Source organism: Ornithodoros turicata, chromosome 1, assembly GCF_037126465.1.
Source record: "Ornithodoros turicata isolate Travis chromosome 1, ASM3712646v1, whole genome shotgun sequence".
NCBI classification, from domain to species: Eukaryota; Metazoa; Arthropoda; class Arachnida; order Ixodida; family Argasidae; genus Ornithodoros; species Ornithodoros turicata.
Window position 1 is genome coordinate 115,162,299 of NC_088201.1, and position 18,493 is coordinate 115,180,791.

The window sequence follows — 18,493 nt, forward strand, 5'->3', positions numbered from 1 at the left end:
GCACTTCTTTGATAGAATGAGAGTACAGACCAGTTACGACACTGCTCCATAAGGAAATTCATTGACTGATCATAGCCTCCTATATACTGATCATGCCCACTGAACGCGAAACACAGGCGGAAGGGCCGTCCCCCCCCCCCCCCCCACTTTGATGGCACCAGTTTCTCAGGTTCGTGATGGTCATACCGATGGGTGTGCTCGCTGGAGAACGGCGCTTGCTGTTATACGATGTAATCGTGAGCGCTTTGTCATCTGGTACTCCACATTGAAATGTGCGCCACGTGTGTCTCGCGCCTAAAAACCGTTGTTTTTAGGTAACCGCGCAAGAATGTCTAAAGGTGCGCTCATTAGATACGGGTTTCTAATACATGGCATTGCCTGCCACACGTGCAAGTATGTCTTTGACATGCTACAGCTGAGTGCAGTCCAAAACCTCGAAACATTTATGTCAAAACCGGCCTACACGCTTAATAGAGAACTGCAAATACGCTTGAAAGCACAGCACAGCTGTGGCGGCCCGGAAAGGCCTCTAAACCATCCTAGCGCGGCTGCCCTTCTGTGGTAGAAGCGAGGCGCAAAACGTAAAGTTCACGAGGTTGGCGAGGGAGGGAACTGGGAGAGTGGGATCAACGGCAACGTGTCACGTCTGAGTTACCGACGAAGTTGTCGCAGCTCTGCTTTATGACGGAGCCCGTGTATCCTGAGAAACTCCCCCCCACACACACACACACACACTCGTAGTGCGGTGAACGGCCGTTTCGCGCTCAGCGCGCTGGCGTGATCAGTATATAGGAGGCTATGGACTGGTATTCGGAATCACGCGAAATATTTTTGCAGCGCATCGAGATCGTGAGAAGGCGTTCGTACTCATGCCCTGGAAACACGAGGTACACATGAGGTACAGCTGCTAGACCGCGCTTAAAAGGTACCTAGCCGGTACAGATGGGTGTGGGAGCCCTTGTGCCGCTTAAAGGGTCTCTGACCAGAACCTGGTCAATGTCTTTGTTTCTATGGATAACGAACCTACATGGTGCCTCCAAGTTACAACTGAAACGTTTCGTCTCTGCGGAGCCGCCAACTATTCCAAACAAGGAGCCGAAAAGCGGTTTCGATTTCTGCCCTCAACTCGTGCGATCAGCGCAAAACTCTAGCTATTATGCAGTGGTTTTCCCATGTGTATGACGTCAAACGCCCGCGACGTTTATTGGTGGAAAGTCCACACCGGAAGTTCGGCTGGTTTCCGCAACTTCCGTATTGCTGGGTGCTTTTTCAATATGGACGCGGAAGCACAGCGGAGTCGACAAGTCAGCTTTTCAGCTACCTTTCAGCAGCTGAGAGGCACCCGCTACGTGCAGCAGAGTTTGGAGGCCTTGCTTTTGAAATGTTGAGCCGCGAATCGACTTCAGCATGAAGAGGAAGTTCCAACGACAGACTGTTAGATGAGCTTTCAGCATCCATCACGATGAAGCACATGAACAGTTTGTGTAAATTTCATGTTTGACGGCGCCGTGTAAAGGGGCCGGAGTGGTTCACTGCATAATCATGCCGAAAGAAGTCGAGTGCTTATGTTGCAAGGAGCTGCTCTTAAAGTAGCATATTTAGAACTTCGAGGGCAGCACGAACCTAGCGCTCATATTCACAAGTAAGAAGCGTACGTGTCTCATGCACAATCATGCTGGTTGGTTGCAATACAAAATAGTTTTTCTGAACGTTTCGTTATTGTTCGTCACTTATTCAAAAAGAGTGCAGCTGAATTAATACTCGGCGTCCTACCAGCTTTAGCTTTGTTCAAAGCTTGCGTGTCTCATACAGGAAATAGATACGTACACTACATACCAACAGTTCGTGAGATGGATGTTGCACAAACTTGAAAAAAACAAGAGAATCGTTATACCAGTCTGCGCGGTGAACAGGATACGCAAAGCCTTTCCCATAGTAACTACTACATGCTTTAAATATCCAAGATACTAGGTGGAAGTACCCCCTACAGGGGGTGCCCTTGCAATTTCAGCTGTAGACTAATGATGCAACTATAATAATGACCCTCCCCTCCCCCCGAACTTTTTTCAACACTCCTCCATGCTTGGGATTCTGGATAAACCACTGTGCTGACCCCTGACACAAAGCACCATCTCATCAGCCTGCTCCGCCTGGTAATAATTACATTGGGCTCTCAATTCCACCACAGACACAAATCCAATCCTGTTCTGACGCATCCTTTTGTCCACCCATTCAGTCAATGTCGTAAGTGTTGTTCGTACTCTTACTGTCTGATAGCACCCAAATAGTACTGTTTAGGCACCTCAAGTATTTTAATGATCGTTATGTGGAAGTAAATCAGACTGTTATGCAGGTTACCCTGTGTGTGACCTCGGTTCCTGCTCTCAGTCTTCCAGAAGTGTTCACTACACAAGTTGACTATCGAAAACCTCAATCTTCCATGCATGATGTAAAACCCCAGTTCGCTTGCTTCCTAGCCATTTTTTCATTCTCAATCTTCCTTTTGTGTGCAAAGTGCACACCCAGTTGGAGTAGGATGTAGACCTTGAGGAACCAAGCTTTGTATCTTGGGCTGCTCAAATACTCAAATAGGCATGTTTTAGTCAAAGATGATGTAACATGAAATGTGGTTCATATAGTTTATTGTGGCACTCAGATAATATCTTCATAATATGTCTGCAGAGATTGCTCCAAAATAGCATATGTGATGCAGCGTTATACATTATTGGGCTTCTGGGAAAAATCATGATTCACCTGATACAGACGGCAGCCTTTGTAACGGTGTCTGACATATTTTTAGCAGCCACTGTTTTAAAATATGCATTAAAAATGCTCCAGTTATGAAAGTATCACAAAGTTCTTCATTTCATTTGTTTACGTAAATACCCTTGTGAAGGGATTTACATAAATGCGGGAGGTTTTTTATCCAAAAAAGACAAATACCAAACTGATGTACACAAAATTCGTTCACTTACCACAAAGAAATTCATTCGATCTGAAAACGATCATAGCACTTGGAAATAAATGACGACACATTTTGTTCTGATGCTATGTGGGCAGGAACGTCATTCCAGTTTGACACCATCAGCTAGTGCGGAGAGTATAGGAATTTTTTTGTTTGTGTAGGTGGAGCAAGTACTTTGTGCGAGTCATCAAGTCTTGGAAGTAACTTGTGAGGGGATTGACAGTAAGTGGGGTGGGAGGAGTGTGACTGTAATATAACTTATGAAAGAATGCCAGGTCTGATACCTTTCATCTGGTAATCAAAGGAGTAAGAAAGAGTTTGGCTTTAATGGCTGAGACGCTGGAAAAAGGATGATAATCACGAGCAAAAAACCGTGCGGTTCTGTACAAATTCTACTTTGTCGATTAAGAGATGTTAGACGGGTTCCAGATTGCAGAGTCATATTCCAGTTCTTTTGAACATGGCAGTTGATGTTCTGAGACTGGAACACATAGAAAAAGCATATACATACAAAGCATCAAGTGCCTAAGAAATGAATGATGAAAGAAGGCAGTCACTGGACAGGTTAGCCAGTGGTAGGACTTGAACCCAGATCTTCTGTATTATCAATCCAGGACCTTTACCAACTGAGCTAAGCTAACACGTCTCTCCAGTGACTTCCAAGGGTGTGGATGTACCCTAGGAATAGGCTTATGGGCAGGAGAACATTAGTCACTGTTATTATGCAGGCATAGCTCTCTGTCCAGTATGATCACCGCAGAGCACATTTACAGGAACTCACAGGCACAAAACTTGCATAATAAATATGTAATAACCTCAAACAGCTATTATATATAATAACTGGGACATGGAACTCCAATAGCAGATGGTCTGGCAGTACAACACAGGTAATCTTGCCATCACTATATTTTTCCCAAAATGCTGAAAATAAATCGATAGAATTACTGCAGTGAACTGCTCAATTTTTCACCTCAGATATATTTTTAGCACTCTGTCTTTCATGTTTCAAAATATACATGCATCGAACCTGCAGAAGCTTGTGTGTGTAAGTAGAGTCACACATCTCATGTGCAACAGGCAGGTCTAAGTTGTATTGAGATATGTCAATTCCTTACGCGTGCTCACCACCTGTAGATTTCTTTAAAGGGAACAAAAAACTTTTTGTTAGTAACAACTTCACTCTATATGCCACATTTATAAAAGAAATTGATCTCGTACCTGACGGACAACTGTCATGACCATTGCCAGATGTCTTCCTCTCCTGTTCCTTCCACTTCCATGAAGTCATCACCCTAACATTGTTAAAAAAAAGCCATATAAATGCGATAACTGAGATATTACCACTACGAGCAGACAGCAAATCACAACCACATAAATAAAATACACAACTGCACCGAGCTGTCCACATTTTCACACACACACACACACACACACAAAATACATAACAGAGTGGACTGTCTCTAATAACACTTCAACAAGTTTGTGTAACTCTGTTTTGAAACTGGACACAGGAAGGCCATTTCTAATCTGCTGAAAAAAATTGTTCGGAAGAGGAACAGTCTCTGCTGATTTCTGGTAGTTGGTCCGTAGCAGTGGAACCTTGTAAGGTGGTACAGTAATAGATTTCATACCGTAATGGCAAGTGTTTGGGATGGCGCTAAAAGATCCTGAATTTGCAAGGCAATTTTGTGTAAATGTCTGATTTCCAAGTGAACGCTTTGTCTACTGTATTTTGCATGTGTTGAAGGAGCTGAGGGGCTGGCTGGATGGATTGTAGTGGCACCCCTGGTGGGCCTCTTTGCAACGAGGGTCCAGCACATTGCACCTGTAGACAACCTGTAGACATGGTTGTCGTATACCAGGCTTTCTTTCTTTCTTTGTGCACTGCAATTTTATCAATGCAATGTTTTCCTTATATTATAAGGAAAGCAAATAGAAGAAAACTTGTACCTGATCCCTGCCTTGTATTTCCAACATTTGGTTCCACATCTTGTCCAAGGAAGTCATGAACTACATTGGTGCACACTGCTGTGACAATTATAATGTTACATCTAGATGCGGAATATACAGCTTCATTTTACGTACTGTAAATGTTGCTTACTGCATGACTGCATACTGCTATACTGCATGAGTGTTGCAACTGGCATGGCTGCATTCAACAACACTCGGAATTGTACAGTAATCTTTTGATTTAGTGCGTAAACTTCAATTTCCTTTAATCCGTATTTTGCTTTGTTGCGTAAATGGTCTCCTAACATCTGCATGCCACAACGTAATTCTCACAAGGAGAGTAATCACTGTATAAATTATACAGAAGACACTAACCTCGTCACGTCCAGATGCAACAGTCTTGGAAGATAGATTCAAGGAAAGCACTGCGGATTGCTGTAGGCGGAGGTTCTTTGTACTCAAACTGAGGGGTCCGTCTCATAGTCTGCATTCTTCAAATACGATTGGCAAAATCCGCTGCGGTTGAACGCGCAGTATCGTACGGAACTGAATGCCCGCCGAATAATCTCGCTTTGACGGCACAACCGAGGCACGTCAAATGAAGTAAGGGCTGTACCTCGATAAGCTTGTCGTTGTTCCAAAAGATATAACTAAAGAAAACTTGGAAATACACACACTACGCTAACGCAGTGAAATAGCGCGCTGGATCCCGAAAGTCGTCGTAGCTCGTAGCCTCGTAGCTCCTCTTTCCACGAAGTCGCTAATTGGATTATCGCAGTTATAATATTGGATATATAATATTGCAATTATATTGGATTATCGCAGGTCGTAGATTTCGAAGTATATACATACTTTTTATTTCCAGACATTGTGACAACAGTATATCGGCGTAAAAATGTTGGTTCTTGCTGAAAGTTGTTGCTGTAGTGCTCGATCACGTGACGGCATTCTGCGCGCCGACTGCATGCGCGATTGACGTCATCCCGGTGGGATGACCAGATGAGTTTTCTATATATGCGTACGTTTTCTTGGTTTGACGCTAGGTGTGCCAGCGTCGGCGTGAACCGCGATATTCAAAATTCGAGTTTACGAAAACTACGAGGTGTTGAGGCGTGAATTTTCGTATATGAAGTTGCTTTTGTGTATTCTATCGGTAGCCACTGCGGAAAAGGCTCTCCAGCTTCTGGTCAGAGACCCTTTAATTTCGCCGTGGACGCGAACTCTACCTCCTTGTCGAGAATCGTACATCATGTGTACCGCTCGGCCCAGGTGCGGGTCCTCTTTGGTATGACACATATCTGGTGCCGGATTTAGAGTGCAGTCTTGGAACATCCAGGAAGGATGTCGAAGTTTTAGCTCCTGGATTTTGAAGTATTTAAGCACGCTTGCAGTTATTCTTCGACCCAACATAAGCCTGAGCGTAGTACTGCGATACACTCTGGTATAATGCAAAGTTATTTTAGTAGGAAAGGTCATGATGATATATGCTCTGAAAACCGCATAATTTCTTGCCGTTCTCGCCGGGGTTTGCATATATCCACGCTTGCCAATTTCTTAATTTCTTGCATGATTTCATAACTTAAAAAAAAAAAAAAACTTAAAGTGCCACTCCGGACTCGGAAAACAGCGTTTAGTTTATTTGGTCCATAAAAAGAAGGTTCCTCAAGGATTCTATACCTCACAAATTTCACTCCTGTTTGTGAATGCTGCGCATTTCTGTCAATTTTTGAAGATTCGGTCAGCCTCCTCAAGTTTCGATGACGCAAGGAGCGGGTGACGTAATCATAAGCCCACAAATTGGAGTGATATCATGTTCTGGAGAGTGCACACGTCTCCTAGCAACGATGCAGGCGTCCGGGAGGGCCACGTGGGGGAGGAGTCACGTGACGCTGATAGAAAGAGGGGAAAATGGGAGAGATGGCTTCTCCCTCCTTGTGTTCTCTGGAAGGTCGGACTGGTCTTTCGTGGGGCTCCGCTAACGGAGTGCAAAAAGTGAGCCACCTGGAAGATGCGAAGGGCAACAACGTTGCCAGATGAGCCTCCGTCGGAGCCTAACATGAAGTCACAGTTCGGAAAAATAAAAATTAATTTACTATAGCTTTCGCATTTGCAAAAATTACAAATTTCCAAAATATTTTGTAGGAATGTAAAGTGAGACAAGAAAATTTTAGTAACATAATTTTGGTAGGATTCTAAAGACATGAGATTTAATTCGTAGTGGCACTTTAAAAAATTGAAAAACGGCGATCGACAAGCAGAGGCTTTATGCAGTTAGGGTGTGCATCTAACCAGCAGGAGCAACATTGCTGAAGCCATTACCAGGTCTTGAATACCCGTCTTTCAGCACAGAACAGGAAGAAAGGCCATCCGTTAGTTTATCATGAGAACACAGCAAGGTAAGATGCTGCAACTCTTGTAGCTGCATTCTTTGAAGTATGTTAGTTCGCATAAAATGCATGGAGGTGTAGAACATGTCGCCCGGCCATACCCGAAGCGACGAAGATTTGCCAGACTAAGGCCCGGGTTCACCAACGCTGGTTAACTTCGAGCCGGAATCAAGGGTTCCTAAGACTTGAAGTTAACACTCATTTTTTTAATAAACGTTAAGCTGCCACGTGCTGAATTTTTCAATGAAAATAACTTCCTTTAGTCAAGCACAGTAAAGCGCTGAATTCAAATTAAGGGACCATTGATATCGGTTTAAATATTAATCGGCATGGGTGACGCAGTATACTTAAGCCGGGTCAAAGCCAACCGAATATTATGTGCTGCCTGGAACGGACAACACGCACGCTTGACCATCAATAGTCTAATGACAAAAAAGAAGATAAAAGGTTTATTGAGCGAGCCGCCAGTTTCATTCAGCAATAAGGTGCGCAGGTTTTTACTTGACCTTGCTTAGCTCAGCGAGTTTTGCATTGGACTTTGTTATATGCTTTTCAGCTATGGTGTCACCCGCCTGTGGTTTCAGCTGTGGTTTCATCGTCCCTGTGATGAAAATTCCGATTCATTATCTCGAAATAAAGTTGTTGTTGTTGTTGTTTTATTGTAGTCCACTTGGTTTCATCTGCATTCTTTCCTGTCCTGGTTGTTTTATCAACGTGTTTTATCGGCAACCACTCTGTGGTGGCAGTGGCTTTGCGCGCGTCTGCCACACGTGGTCTGTCTATCTCGAATTTCTTGCAACAAACACAGATAAGATAGGAGCGTAACCTTTTATATTCACTTCTGGTGACTTTACTGCTGGTAGACCAACGTGCGTGTCGTCCCTCGTCAGAGACTTTTCACCGCTGGTTTACATCGAAGACATTGGTCCATGGGTACCTTGGTCCTTACTACCATTGGTACTCCGTAAGCATGTGACCTCTCACACGGGTCCTCAGTGGCAGAAACGCTTACCGTGACTCATCTGCGACCCACGCGAATAGCGAACAAGGTCCATGACCTGCTCGTTGGCGTTTGTGTGAATTACCGCAGTTTAACAAAGGTTGGGGCAGCGAATATCGATACTTCGAGCTTGGATATCCTTCTCTCTTTCTTTCTCTCTTTTTTTTCTTTTGTCAGTGTTCTGTGCCTCTATTACCGCCTTTGCTGCGAAACTTGGAATACCGGATGACATCGGTGCAAATAGCTGCGTTTGACATTTATCCGTGACAGCTTGAGATGGATTGTTGCAACTCATTTAGTATATATTTCTGTCGTTGTATTTCAGTGATGCTTTACATTCCTTCAAAACTTGTTGCGAGTGTAAAAACCAGAAATAAATTGCTATGCTATATTAAATACGTGTCTATGGCTGACTATAAGTGGGCTACAGATATGGAACCACTTGCATTTTTTTTTTCTCTAAGTGTAACCTCTTGCAAGTTGTTTCACCTAATGTGGGGTTCCCAAGTGATTCTGCAAAGTGGGAAAGCTTTCGTAAAGTTCCAATTGCAAATAATTCCACCTGGGGAGTGTTACTAACTTATTTTCTTCTGGCAAATGACCTAGGAAGTGCGTTGTGGTGGGTCATAATGCTTTGCACATTACAATGAATTGAATGTTTCAGTACGTTAGCAATTGCTAGAATAGATGAATAGAAAGGAACAAAGTTGGACACTCCAAAAAAAGAAATGTGCTTCACTTTCACACTACATTGCAGGTCTCGTCTTCTAACATTGTGCTCTAAAGTAGGTACATAGTTTACACACACTTGTAGAAGTAACCGACATTGTAATAAGCACAGCAGTGATAAGGAGACGTCAATACGCAGAGAGAAAAGCACCCTCAGTAAAGATGACAGTTGCGCTTTAGTAGTACCTCACGTAGACGATGCGCTTTAGTAGTACCTCACAACGAGTGGTGTGATCCTGAGAGCTCTCGACGGCCTGCATAGCTGGTTCGGCTTCATTCAGTACACCGCGGTCAATCCCTGTCTAAATGACTTCCTCTTTTGCAGGAGCAAAACCCTCGAAGTCGATTCCTGTGACGTCTCCGTCATCGTGCTGGTCTGTGAATGTCCTCCACTCTCGAGTCCTTAGCAGGGGTCCGGGCTTTCGCACAAAATTGTGTAGAGGAAGATCCTGGTGAGCGGAGCCAGAGCAAACGTTAGACTGAAGAATTCCAAAAGAATAAGAACGCACGACCTCTTAGCTTGGGGATAAGCACGAGCCAATCTGTTTATCCACATCTTCCTTAACAACAGTGCTTGCAGGCTCACATGGTCCAGTACCTGGGTTGCTTTGCTGTTGTTTGGTGATAGGCCTTATTGTGTCACTATGTGGTACGTCTTGAGAGTTAGCAAAGCCATGACGTCGTAATAGATTGATTCATAGATGTACTGCGTCTGCCTGGACAGTACCAGTGTAATATTGTTCATCGAGGTTACTAAGTCCACATGTATTTTATTTACAGGGATACAACTAGAACAGGGGAGAACAACTACAACACTACAAGAACTACAAGCTACTTCTAGAAGTTGTAGAAGCGGCTAGTTCTAGAAAATTGTCTAGTACACTTGCCGGAATTCAGCACACAAGTGGCATCTATAAAAACAGCCCAGCGGCGATGCTGACGACGCTAGCTGAGAAATACCGAGCTGAAACGGCATCAAGCTGAAGAAATGCGTCATGTCGCCTCATCCTATGGAATCGTATGGAGCAGTGCAGTCAAAAGTGGTAGCTATGAAGACCCATTAAAATTTCAGTGTGCATAAAAGAACACTGCACGCGGCCAGTCATGCGAACCTTTTTCAAAGATCTTAAGAAGGCAAGAGAGAAGTAAGTTGATTTTCTGCAAGCATTTGTCTGCAGAAAGTAGTGGCCCATAAGTAAACAGCAAATAAACCAGTATGGTGACGCAAGAGTTGTGTGGAAAGTCAACAGAAAAATACACGAACATTCTGCAGACAAATGTCTTTAGAAAGTAATAGACAATAAGTTCACACGGATTAGACTAGCTATGTCAACAAAGGATCAACAGCTGCTGCGTAGAAAGTTTGTAGGTTCTGTTGACTTGTGTTTGTTAACAACGAGCACGAAGAGACCAGCAAACTTCGTAAAGGAAAACGGTGCAACACATGTTGTATCTGCTGAGACAGCAGTCATGTGCCGGCAGACATTTTCACGCAAATATAACTGAGGCTCATTTTGAACGTCTGTTCTTTCTGAAAGGAAGTTCAAGGCAACATTGTTAAACCAGAGTCATTCTGGCTTAAACATCCCAGCGGTGTTGCTCGACCAACGTCGACTTCCGATAAAAAATATATGATCCTGGTACATGCGTAAATGTACGCCAGAAAAAAAAATATTTTTTTCCCAACGCAGTGTAGAACGGCCGTAGGGCGTGATCGAATATCGGCTCCGGGCGAAAAATCAGTGCGTGCTTTTGCGCTTCTGGAAAGAATACCGCTGTAATTAAATAAAAAATCCCCGGCGTCGGGAACTTGGCGCCCCCATCGCCCGGCAGCAGCCGCAGTAGTCTCCTTGCACTCACGGTTGGGTCGCCGCAGGAAGGAGACCCCCACGTATAGCTGTGCGTGGCTTTCCCGTGTCTGGGGAAAGGGGGATTCTGGCAGTTGAGTGGACCTGGAGATCGGCTTGGACCCTTTGGGGCCCCTCTGGGAAAACAACACACTGCTTTGCCCCTGCTTCCCATAGACGGGTGGTCCTGGAAGGTCCAGCCAGGACTATTTAGCTAGTCGCCATCTCTCTTTTCATTTCTTTTCTTTTTTCTCTCTCTCCTCCCGCCCACTTCTTCCTCTTTTCACCTTCTTTGGCTGCAAGGGTCAACCTTGGGTAGTACTTCTTCCTTTAGAAAACCTCACTCGGGTATAGCGCAGAGGCAGTGTTAACGTGTGGGACACGTTCCCTGGTTGGGCTCCATGGTGGGTGACACACCTGCTGCACCGAATCACTTCCCCCACTTAACCAATCACTTCCCCCAAACCCTAAAAAGATGATCGACGCCACAAAAGGCACAGCACCGCACCGAAGTGGAAACATTGCAGTTTTTTAGTTCCTCTCCAAAACCATGGTTCCCGAAGATTCTGATCGTTCTTGCTGAAGATGGGACAAAACCACTAGCTACTGTCTCTCCCTTTCTCGTCGCTAAAACTCTTGAACAAGTAATAGGTAAAGCGTACAGTGCAACAAAAAAAAAAAAAGAGAGAAATGGTGACATCCACATTGAGGTCCAGAGCAGGCAGCAGAGCTCAGCACTATTGTCAGTAAAACAGATTGGTAATATTCCAGTTTCGTTGACTGCACACCGCACACTCAACACAGTCCGAGGCGTTATATCTAGTGAGGAGCTACTGCAGTGCTCCGAAACAGAGATCGAGGAGGGTTTAAAAGACCAAGGGGTGATCAGTGCCAAACGCATATCCATCCGCAGGGACAACAAATAAATACCAACCAGGCACATAATCTTATCCTTCCAATTGCACACGCTCCGCACAGAAATAAAGGCTGGGTATGTAAAGTGCCACGTCCGACCCTATATACCTAACCCGCGTCGATGTTTCAAGTGCCAGAGATTTGGCCACCATTCCCAAGTATGCCGTGAGCACCTGATCTGCCCCAAGTACACGGGGGATGGCAATGACCATACTCCAGGGTCGTGTAAAAACACTTTCCGTTGTGGCAATCATCCATCCTACTCAAGAAGTTGCTCACGCTTTAGCGACGAAAAGGAAATCTTGAGACTTAAAACTGTACAGCAGCTGACATACAAAGCAGCGAAAACACAACTGGAGTTTCAGAAAAAAGGATCTTTCTCTGAAGCGGTGCGCCGGGGTGTGGCATCCCTCAGAATATCCGTGGGGACTTAAACTTGTGGGCCTCCACTCCACACTCCCCAAATACAAGAAAAGTCTGCGGAGAGTTCACCTCCGCCGGCTCCCGCCACAATCTCTACGGAGGTTGATGGCGCGCTTTCAGTTTGGGATGGGCTCACTGTAAGCTCATTCCAGACTGCCACACACTCAATGGAGCTTGACGATGCTGACTTCATGTCGCAGAAATCATCGTCAAGTCTTCCAAGCAGTCTGGACCAGAGACTCCTTCACAAGTGAAGGAGCAAAGAGAAAAACATGGAGGTCGAGGTAGAGGCAAGTTGAAGGAGAAACAGAGGCTTCCCCCGCCAAGGGTCACACCCCCTTAACACACAGTGTGCAGAGTCCCTTTGCTCTTCCTTATTTCCATCCTAATTATGAGACAGGTATTCCTTCAGTGGAACTGTCGAGGCCTCTATAGTAACATCGATGATGTACACGATCTTTTTGAAGATTACAGAGCTGTCTGCTTCTTCCTGCAAGAAAGATACCTACACAAAGAAAACTTAAACCCTTTCCGTCGCCATAATGTTTTCAGGAAGGACCGCACAGACAGCGCACGTGCATCTGGTATGGTGTGGCTGTAGTCATTCCGCAGTGCATACCCGCAAAACACTTTCCACTCGTTACAGACTTGCAGGCAGTAGCAGTCGAAGTGTGCCTCGACAGGACTCTCACGATATGTTCGCTCTACAGCCCCCATCAGTGGTAATAGAGCAAAGATATTTGGAAGACCTATGCAATCAACTCCCCCAGCCGTTTATGATTTTAGGCGACCTGAATGCCCACAATCCTTTGTGGGGAAGTGCAAAATTAGATGCACGGGGGAAAATGTTGGATAGAGTGCTTCTTTCGGGGTCGCTCTGTCTTCTGAATACTGGGTTACCTACCTATGTGAGCTCTGCAACACAAAATTTCTCTTCCGTAGACATTTCACTATGCAGCCCATCCATTTTCCAGTTTCTTGCATGGACAGTTGAACAGAATCCTCGAAGGAGTGATCACTTCTCTGTAGTCTTACATTTCCGAGGCCCTACAAACAGTCTCATGACACGACCACCACGGTGGAAACTGTCGGAGGCAGACTGGAATGTGTTCAGAGAAGAAGCCAATTTGGCGCCTTTGTTTTTTGAGATAATGTCGATCGAGGAAGCAAATAATCTTGTCACCCAAATAATTATAGGCGCTGCTGAACGAGCCATTCCACAAACATCTGGATGTCTTCCCAAACACCCCAAACCTTGGTGGACTCATGAATGGAAGAAAACACGCAAGGAACAAAACCGTGCATGGGGCATCTTTCGTCGATACCCAACGCCAGCAAACCTCTTTCATTTAAGAAGGCACGTGCAAAGGCCAAATGGACCAGAAAGCAGTCGAAGCGATCCTGCTGGTGTAGCTTTGTTTCCTCTTTGACACAAAGAACTCCATCCAAAATAGTTTGGGATAGGCTTCTTAAGATTAAAGGGGACTACAATGGCTTTTTAGTTCCTTTGCTTGAGGTCAATGGTACTCCGTGTAGCAACTTGGGTGAGCAGGCTGACGTGCTTGGTCAAGATTTTCATGATGCATGAAGTAGTTCTCAGTACAGCAAGAACTTTCTGCTCGTGAAGCAACAATCCGAAAGACACGTTTTTTCAGTCAAAGGTGGGGAGAGGCATTCGTATAACCAGCCTTTTACAATGGTAGAACTCCTGCGAGCACTGTCTTCAGTAAAAATCAGTGCTCCTGGATGAGACCGGATCACATATTCCATGCTTATGCACCTGTCAGAGGGGTCAAAACAAGGTCTGCTCAAACTCTTCAATAACGTCTGGGACAAGGGGCAGATGCCATCATCATGGAAGATGGCTACAGTTATCCCATTGCTGAAACAAGGGAGAGATCCCTCAAATCCATCCTACTACAGACCTGTAGCCCTTACAAGTTGCCTAGGGAAAACGTTCGAGCGAATTGTCAACCATCGTCTGGTACACTACCTCGAACAAAATGGGTTATTAGACAAATACCAGTGTGGGTTCAGAGCGGGGTGTTCCACTGTTGACCATCTTGTTCGCTTGGAAACATCCATCAGAGAAGACTTTGTGAGAAGACAGCACTGCGTGTCAGTCTTCTTCGATCTGCGGAAGGCTTACGATACCACTTGGCGGTATGGTATCCTTCGTGATTTGTACTCTGGTGGAATACGTGGTAAATTGTTGCAATGTATCACTGACTTCCTTCGGGGACGCACCTTCAGGGTCAAACTTGGCACAACACTGTCACGCCCATTTGTGCAAGAAAATGGCGTCCCGCAGGGATCTGTGCTCAGTGTCATCCTGTTTATTCTTAAAATGAATTCCATTGCAAATGTCATTCCCCCTTCGGTTACATACTCTCTATATGTGGATGATGTTCAAATTTCATGCTCTTCTGCTAGCATATCGAGATTGTCAAAGACAACTTCAAATAACTATCAATAATCTCGTAAAGTGGGCAAATGAGAACGGCTTCAAGTTTTCAGCTGAAAAAACCGTCTTTGTCCTATTTTCGAGAGTCAGAGGGATGCTCCCCGATCCCTCGCTTACAATGAACCGTCAAGAACTTGTTGTGAAGAGCGAACACAAATTCCTTGGTGCTATCTTTGACAAAACACTTACATTTGTTCCCCACATCGAGGACTTGAAAACTAGATGTGTGAGGGCGTTGAACCTTCTAAAGATTATCGCCCACAGATCCTGGGGTGCAGACCATGAAACGGTGCACCGCATCTACACCAGTGTTGTCAGGGCTAAACTTGACTATGGGTGCATAGTGTACGGGTCAGCCGGACAGTCTGCTCTGAAATGCATAGATCATGTCCACCATCAGGCCCTGCGATTAATCCTGGGAGCATCCCGAACATCGCCTGTGCAAAGTCTCTATGTCCGATGCAATGAATGGTCTCTCGAAAGACGACGGGCCTACCTTGGGATCCTCTATGCGCTAAAAAATTCCAGCTACACAGAACACGCTGCACTCTCATGTGTTACGGAGACTCGTTTTGAGCAAATGTTGTTGAACAAGCCAAGAGTAATTCGTCCATTTAGCTTGCGAACACGGCAGAATGCTGAATTGTACAGTTTTACGCTCGATTATTCTTCACTTTCAAAATGTAATGAAAGAATATCTCCTTGGCAGCTAGTTATACCGTCAAACTTTTCCTTAACAAGGTACAACAAGAGAAACACAAACACTAGTTTTGAAGCAGGAATTTGAGACTTTGAGGGAAAGTTTCGGCGACCATACTGCCTTCTATACAGATGGATCAAAGAGTGAAGCCGGTGTATCGTGCGCTATGGTAACGGAGAACGTCACAAGGGCTAGCCGCTAGCATCAGAAATTTGCAATTTTCAGCGCTGAAATCATTGGGCTGATGCTAGCACTGCGCTTCATCCTTGAAAATGGAATTAAATCATCCGTAGTCTACACAGATTCGCTCAGCGCTCTGCATGCTATTTGTGGACTGCAACGAACAAAAAACACTCTTGTCCAGCAAGCGCGATATCTTGCCAACACAGTTCTCAACAGGGGTCATCGTCTGACCCTTTGTTGGGTGCCCAGCCATGTAGGCATACAGGGGAATGAAAAAGCTGACCGGGCTGCTGCTGAGGCCGCGGGCTTGGGAGAGATCACCCTATTGGCTTTCCTCATCAGGATTTGAGACCCCTGCTGACGAGGGCGATCAATCAGTGGCAGGAATTTTGGACCACACAAAATGATAACAACTTGCACATGATAAAACCCTATGTGAGAAGACCCGGGCCAAGTCCATCAAACCGTTTACAAGATACATTAGCCTCCCGACTGAGAATTGGACACACATACTTGACACATGGCTTCTTACTCCGACATGAGGACCCTCCTATATGTGTCCACTGTGGTGTCCACCTGACCATTTTACACATTCTCTGTACATGTCCTTCTTTTGAGGAGCAACGCAAGAAACACATCCAACAATTTTATAAGTATTGCCTGCCTTTCCACCCGACCCTGCTAATTGATGAGGAACCAGTTGTGCCATTCCAAAAAGTGTTGCACTTTTTAGAAGACATTAATATTCTCAATAGGCTTTGACGTTTTAATTTGACTATTTTAGACTACCACAGTTGCTTTATTTACAAACATAGTTTTTGTTTAATTACATCAGTATATTTTTTAAACTCAGTTTTATATACTCACCAGCATTTGGCGCATTATGGCCATAGTTGTCGATGCGCCATAAAAATCCTAATCATCATCATCATCAAATAAAAATCGATTTAGGCCGTTTTGAGGAAGGATAGTGTCATCTCTGACTTCCATATATCAAGCAGTCAGCGCATTAAAACATACTGGACGAGCAAAGTCAGTACACATTGTGCCAAGTTCGAAATTTTTTTGCTTAACAGCGGTTGGGTAAAATCAGCAGATTATATCTTTCTCCGATAGTAAGCCATCGATACATTGCACAGCAAAATATTTTAGGTTGTGCACAACCTAAAATATTTTGCTGTTGACCTTTTGTTTCCATTCTACAGAACTTAGTCAACAGAGAGCACAGACATTCATTAGACTTTGTATTAGCCTTGTATTTACCTCACATATTGGTTTTATGTTGACTTATGGAACTTTAAGTCTTGTTGACAAATATTCACAGGAAGGTAACAGGTCTTTCTGTAGACTCTCCATATACTTTACACAAATTTCGTGTGACCTTCATGTGTAAGTCTTGTTATATGTGATCTCAACTTCTGTGTTGACTTTGTTGTAACTCAGTTGTCAATGAGTCTACGTCACCCACGAAACTACCTTCATTCTTTTTTTAAAAGGCTCGGCGACCGTTACGTGATGCACTCGGTATATTCTTCTTAATCTTGGAAGATACATGATTTATTGAGGCCCGATTAACACCATCCCCGTATGGTGTGAATACTTTTTGTGGACTTTCTGTGACTACAGCGAAGTTGAACTTCTTCGTTGTATTGTTCACACACTCGCAACACGCATAAAGTACACGAAATGGAGTACTTCAAAACTATATATGTATCTATTTTATTCCGAAATTACATACCTTGAAAATGGTATCCAGTGTCGACAGAATCATACAAAACATCCCGCGCACACAATAGCGAAGTATTCCACACGTACACATGCTTCATCCCACACAGTGTCGCGTCGCACAATAGACAGTCAATCACCGGTTGCGGTCTGAGTTCTTCTGGCTACCCACGATAACGGTGGGCTTCAAAATTCACTGAATTTCGGCGAAAGCGACGTCTCTGATGCGCTGGAGAGAAATGTGTCTGAATGAATAGGTCGTTCAATCGCAAATTAGTAATGTTCAAACGCAAGTTAGTAAGACCGAGTAAAATGGCCATAGCAACAACAAATTTGGTTCACAATCGACACCGACCACGCACTGATACTTGTACACTTGACTGACGGGACGCAAAACTACAGCCGCCGCTCGAAACATACAAAACCCTACCAGCACAACAGTCATGGCATGAATACAAGTGAAGCTTGATCACACACTTCTATCACGCAGCTTACCTATTACGACGCGAAATGATATCCCCCTTTGTTCTTTCATGGCCTGCAAAAAGCAGAAGGAAATTAGCAGAACCAACACCGGCCACGAACTGATACTTGTATACTGACCTGACGGGTGGCAAGACCGTAGCCGCTGCTCGAAACGAACAACAAAAACCTACAGCACAACAATCATCGTAATAATATAAGTGAAGCCTGATGACACACTTCTATCACACAGCTTACCTCTTACGGTGCAAAATCATCAAAATCTGTAATAGACGCACGAACGCTGAGAGCCTGAGACAGTTGAAATATGTTGCAACCCTTCCAATGACATTCCGATGATGCTAATGGCGATTACTCCTCCGTGATGAGGCGAGGGCGAGGCACGGAGGCGCTGTATCAAAATGTGCAGCAAACCTGTCCCATGCGCATGATCCTTATGTGGTCGTATAAGTTGGAAATATATTGTGTACGGAACTGAAGCATAAATAATACGAGAAACCGTCTTCTCATAACCGTCGAAAATGTATGTAGTGTTTTAATATGTAGCTCAAACAATGAATAGACCCACACGTATGCTTCTATATACATATACCCCCCTTGATATTTTTGTTTGATAATGCAATAATTAATAATACGGAATTCATCTACGTAGAAACAAAACGGATGAAATAAGTACTTGGTACATAGGCGCATAGAAAGTTCACAAACTGTCAACAACGACA